Source organism: Anarrhichthys ocellatus, unplaced genomic scaffold, assembly GCF_004355925.1.
Source record: "Anarrhichthys ocellatus isolate YVR2014 unplaced genomic scaffold, GSC_Weel_1.0 scaffold11, whole genome shotgun sequence".
Taxonomy (NCBI): Eukaryota; Metazoa; Chordata; class Actinopteri; order Perciformes; family Anarhichadidae; genus Anarrhichthys; species Anarrhichthys ocellatus.
Window position 1 is genome coordinate 6,832,777 of NW_022280041.1, and position 6,260 is coordinate 6,839,036.

Sequence of the window (6,260 nt, forward strand, 5' to 3'; positions counted from 1 at the left end):
ATATATCTATGATATATATGGTTCAATAATGTTTCTCTCTGCCATAGATAATGAAGTAGATGGGCCTACACTTCTCCAGATGTCTAAAGTCCGAAAGAATGAGTGAGCGAATCTTTCCAAAAATGAAAGACCAAGTGAAGTTCCTGTCTGCTTTAGCGCAGCTGAAAGTGTGAGTTACGTTATACAGTGAAGCCATGTCATTTCAGTTACAATTCCAAGGATTTACTTGTCTTGTTTTTGGTAGTTTTCTTACATGTTGGCTTAAATTAAAATCTGATTTTCCTCCCCTTTAGCAGTGAAAGCGAAGCCCCTGTGAGTCAGAGAGCCCTAGCAGCCCAACCAATGATCAACTGCCAAGTCCGGTTTCCTCCAACAGTCTTCCCGGCACTGACCAACAAGGATGCAGCTCTTGTTTGTAAGTTTGTGTTCCATAATAGAAGATGGCGACAGACAGTAACACGTGTGATGCGTTACATCATGTAAGCAAACCATGTACCTATGAACTGTGATCTCCAGATCAGACTGGAGACGTAACCACAAAAAAAAAACGTCTAAGTAGTACTTGCTATCTGACATTTTCAAAGCATGCAACAGTAATATAAATAGAAACGGTGTCCGACAAAAGTTCAGCTCTAAACGGTGCACAGCGCAGTACCACTCGCGGCCATTTAGGACACAGTGTCATGGACATAATGAACAACAAAAGATATTTGAAGATAGTTTGAACTGATGCGTTTTTCAAGAACGAATATTCAAACATAATTGTTGGCCAATTTTGACAGCCGTACTGTACAGTAATGACATGTTATCTGCCTGTAAAACAAGTTTCCTTGTTAATCAAGTTTTAGGTCTGTATGCCATAGAGAAAACTATGCATCATGATGACAAACTACACATTTGCAGACCTTTAACTGCTCTTTCTGATCATTTGAGTTAGGTATCTCTGTTTATTGCGCTGATCTGGAATGTTAATCTTGTATAACGCCTTGTGTTTTGTTCCTTTTGAAAACTTACAGGTATCCGTCTCATATTCAGTATGAGCAGCTCTTTAAGTCTGTCCTGCTCAACTTCCCTTTTCTGAAGGAAAGTTATGGATCTGGATATGTAAGTATTTTCTCTCTGACTAAAAGAGTAATGCTAAACTGAATTTTATGCTTCATACTTCATGCTCCAGCTCAGTCCTAATTGTGTCATTGTTTATTACTTAGCAAACAGATGCAATGGATGCTGGGGACGACGAAAGAAGTACGAGCCACCATATTGCAACAATGAAGCAGGAGTGCCAAAAGATGAGGCCTAACTTGGTCATCATTCGCCAATGCCTCCAGAGAGTACAGAAGACACTATATTCAACACTCTACTGCAGAGGTCTTGAAAGAATTCACCTGCTTCTCTATTCCAATCTTGGTGAGTGTTTTATCTAATATATAAGACATGGTGCAGTGTTTCCCGCAGGATTTTGTGAGACTGTGGTGGGTGGACCTCAGACCCTGAAATGGACAGGCGCTGAACCAGAACTTAAGACAGAGGGCGATTTGGGAACAATTAGCTATTTGTTTGATGACGCATATGCCCCTGGGGGAAAGGGGCTATATTTCTGGGGTTCTAGTGTAGCCGGCTGATATCCAGACTTCCTTTTCAGTGCGCTGTTTATTTGTTTACAGTCTGATGAGCAACTTAAGATGTGAGACTGGAGTTGAGAAACGACATGTACAACAAGATGGTTTTACAAGTAGCCAAATAATTTCAAACCAATAAATAACTTTAAAACTATTAATCAACGTTAAATACTTTTTCTTGCCTCATTGATCCATTTTCCCTTTAAGCCTTTTAGAATATCCCATATACTGTGTTTTGTAGAAGTGCTCTAAAAAGTTGACTTGACGTTTACCTAGATACTGTTATCCAAATCAACACTGCTGAGGAAATTGGTATGATAGTCTCAAAACTTTGCAGAATCAGAATTGTGACATTTATTGAAACATGATTTGTCATTTGCAGGCCTGTTGGTGAATGCAGCCATACTCCTCCTACCATCGGTCTTCAAAGGAAATGCATCACAGCTCTTTGCAATAGATAAGGTTAGTCATTTGTGTTTGTGGGGGGCAACTTGAATTTGTTTATTTAAAAAAGGGAAATATATTTTCAGAAAATTAAGATAAAGTGCAATTTCAAAAATATGACATCTAATCTCAACAAACTAGCATTTTATGTGCAACTAAGCATATCAGAAAGCTTTGATCTTTAAACATTACAGAATACAGCTTTAAGTTTCAAATGTTTTGTTTCAGGAACCACTAAGCCCAACACCCACAATTGTCCTGAGCAGCAGCGATGGCAAGCCCCTGAGTGACGGCACAGATGTTTTTGTAGCAGTGGATGGACAAAAAATGATGGTGGACAATGAAGACGCAGACGGTTCATTGGCCATGGGTGTTGTGTTGGCCCTCTATCATCTGAAAAAAAACGTTTTCGTTTTTGGAGGCATTTATCCTGAAGCTGGACACACGGGTACCTGTAGCTGTGCAGAGAGTGGCAAATGCTCTGAACATTTCTTAGATAGGACACTGCATGTAGCACATGGATTACATTGTATAGAGTTGATTTCTGACAATAAAGTGAAGTGCAGTACATCTACAGGTGTTTCTTTTATCCACAAATCAATTTGCCATCATTTCCGTGCATGTAAAAGATGATTTTATAGATCATCACAGAAAGGATCCTGGAATATGATCTCTAAAAAAGAGTGGGAACCCTGATTCCATTGTTATGCTGTTTAAATGTAAAAAAAAAAAATCACGTTTTCCAAAACTCAGTTCTTTAAAGAACCATATATTCCTTGGAAGAACCATTTTTAGCTAAAGAACCATTTGAAAAGGGTTCTTTATGGAACCATTTGGGTCCATAAAGAACCTTTTTGAAAATGGTTCTTTAAAGAACCTTTTTGTCTTTAGGTTCTTCAAAGAACCAGAAATGGTGCTTCAAAGAACCATTTTTTGAAGGTTCTTTTAGGCACCTTTGTGGGTTCTTTAAAGAACTGTTTAAGGAAATGGTTCTTTAAAGAACCCTGGTCAGAAAGGTTCTTTGTGGAACCAAAAATGGTTCTTCTATGGCATCACTCCGAAGAACCATTTTCGGTTCCGGATGGCACCTTTATTTTTCTGTGTGTATGGAATATCCTGTATGTAAAAAAAAAAAACTTTCAGCACCTGTTAAATGATATTAAATGCATGATGAGCTAAATTGTATTAGTGCAAACTCATTAACATTTGCTGAGTGCTCCATTGTAGGCATCAGTTTACAACTCCCACTCAGGTTACATTCTCAACAATGCCAACTGCACTGTTCAGGTACGGAGGCCCAAAGTGTCCAATATTACATAAATAGATGCTACATCCTGTTGGCTTGAATGACCACAAGTGAAAGCTTTCCTTTTTTTTCCAAAATAACAAAATAACAGCAGCTTTGTTAAAAAAATACATTGGGGAAGAAAAGTTAGAATTAAATAAAAACACATTTTGGAAATGGTCATTTGAATTAAGAATTTAAAAACTGATGAAATCGAATAGTCTCAATAAAACAGTAAGAATACATTAAATTCTGTTGAATGATATTAATATATTCATATTAATGAGCCGAGTTGAAAAAATAATTGAAGTATTTCCCCAGTTAGTTCATTGGCAAACAAACAATGTATTCCTGTGAGTATTTATTTCACAATCTCTTGTTCATTTATTCAATATTGAATACTTTGGGGTTCCATAGTCAAGTAGGTGTATAACATGAACGCATTAAAAACAGAGATGAATTAAAACAATTATCAGAGAGCCTCTTGAATTTGAGTCATAGAGTATGACCCAGACAACAATCAATTTATCTAGTTATTATCATTGACCCCTGTAAGAAAGAAAGGGCATTGCAATCATGCAGGCACCACACAGTGATTTAATTCCAGTGTTTCATCAATACTGTGAACTATAGAAAAACTGAACTGAATCTATTGGTCATATCGTCAGTCACGCTGAGCGCAGCAAGACAGCTCGCCCCCGGGGTGGGGGGGGGGGGGGGGACATTAGTGCTTGCTTCATTTTCACTTAACCCTCTTTGACTGGGTTCTTGAGGTATGATCGGACATGCAAGTGTTCTGTTAAGCACCATCAATCTCATATGTCAGAAATGCCGAAAGGATTGGGAAACTGTCTTGTTAACTATTGATCGCCACATAAGTCCTCGACATAATTCAGTCCAAATTCAAAAAACAGATGTCTTGTCTGCCATTTTTGCTGCTTCCTCTCGGAACATAGTCTTAAAAATGATCATTATTTGTTTATTATCATTCTTGGAATGAAGTTGATCATAACGAACAGAAGTGTAGTTGTGAAATGGTGTAAGTGAAATGCTGATTTTATGATGAAAATAAGACAACAAAGCAACAAAAAGTACATTGACAGATATGTCTATGGTCCTTCTTACATATATCTTATAGCTGAAGAAGAGGTCATTCAGTGGTTAACTTGACCTCCTCTCAGTGTTTGTGAACAATGAAATTACTCAATTATTCATGTGGTTTCAAACACTGCGGGGTTCTAATTTGACTCCAATAACGCTCACATCCTTATGACTAATTCTGTGAAGGGCGCAGCACAAAAACTCAAAAAATACATTACTGTCAAGAGTCTGAGCATCCACACTGCTTTCTCCAGCTTGTTGGAAAAGAATAGCTTAATTGAGGAGGGCCATCTGGAGCAGGCATTACAGCTAAGACCATACCAACAACAACAGACTATACCAATCTCATCTAACGCACAAAGTTGTCTAGTAAAAAGACTGAAAGACATTTACTTCATTGCTATTATCACCTGTTTCATGTGGTATATTGCTGAAATTATATTTGTTCTGTTGACTATTACATGTTTTAGATTCGATCACAAAATGGGCAGTGATGGCATCTGTAATGTTATCATTCATCATCTTTGTACAAGCAGAGATGATAGATGACTCCAATAGGTCAGGCAAGATGATTGGCTAGTAATTTAGCTTAATGGTGTCCATTGCATCTCTATCACAATGATACGAATAGTCAAATAATGGCATTAAAGATGCAATGAAAAAGACAGGAAAAATGTGTCAAAAGAATGAAATCTGGCACATGTGATCATCAGGGAAACTATGTTCCAAACAAAAACACCACAGCACTTGTGTGTACTGACAGGCTTTTTCTTTGAACTTTGTACATTTGAGTCTATTTATTCCCTGCACATTTTCTCACCATTTCCTTTTCCAGCACAAAATTATTTAAAGAAAACTTCAACTCTTGATGCAAACTTGTACGGTATTTGGCACAAATGCAGGGGTTCAGAGAGCTATTCGCTAAATGAAGGACAAAGAGGATGCGCATCGATATACCAGGAGAGATCACAGCTGGACAAGAATGTTTGGATTCCTCGGCTGACTTCATCTTTCACCTCCTTCTGTTTGGCTCTCCCCATTTTATTGATGCACAGTAATAGCAGTGCTATTTTTTACAATTGTGTGTAAATGACTGTGTAGGCCATCAGTGATCATATCATTGCTATATGAAATACAGTCACTCCTGGAAATCACAAATGGGAAATTCAGCATTGTGAACCGACAGTGAAACACTTTAAACTGTTATTTGATGAGACAATGTGATTGTGGTTTTAATATCTCTGACTGATGACACCTAATGCTACTGTTGACAGCCTTGTCTTGGCTGTTGAAAAGCTGCTTTTGCTCATGCTAGCTTCACGGAGTGACTGGGCGAGATGCCTCACAGCCTCAATCACTAGAGGTATCAATGAATCATCATATGAAATGTGTTATAGTAAGCTGTAGTGTTGGTAGGTAGATTATGACGTCTTCAGATGGAGCCATGCTTTTTCTCTCCGTTTTCTGACTTTATGCTAGCTAAGCGGCTTCTGGCTACAACACATGTTCAACATACAGACATGAGCGCAACATCAGTATTCTCATCAAGCCTCCAAAAAGAAAGTGAAGCCTATTTCCTAAACCGTGGAAATGGTCCTACAAATAAGTTCCATATATTTTTACTCAATGAACACTCATTTGTAGTATAGTATTAAGTCAAACATGGTGATACAGTGTTGAATTTTTATCAGTTATACTCAAATTCATTTAACAATTAATGACACTTGCACCATGGGACAGAAAGCCTACATGGAGGCATGCAAAAAGGGAATATTAAAACAAGTCTGATGCCTCAATCCGTAGTCTCCTCT

At 37.9% G+C, this 6,260-nt stretch overlaps 1 long non-coding RNA gene across 1 annotated transcript; it reads left to right on the forward strand.

Annotated features, from left to right (window-relative positions):
- The first annotated feature begins 1,361 nt into the window (after window positions 1–1,361).
- Window positions 1,362–2,308, forward strand: LOC116385742 (uncharacterized). Its single transcript, XR_004212901.1, has 3 exons — window positions 1,362–1,407; window positions 2,002–2,081; window positions 2,292–2,308. It is a non-coding gene; the product is annotated as an uncharacterized LOC116385742 (long non-coding RNA).
- Window positions 2,309–6,260: the final 3,952 nt, after the last annotated feature.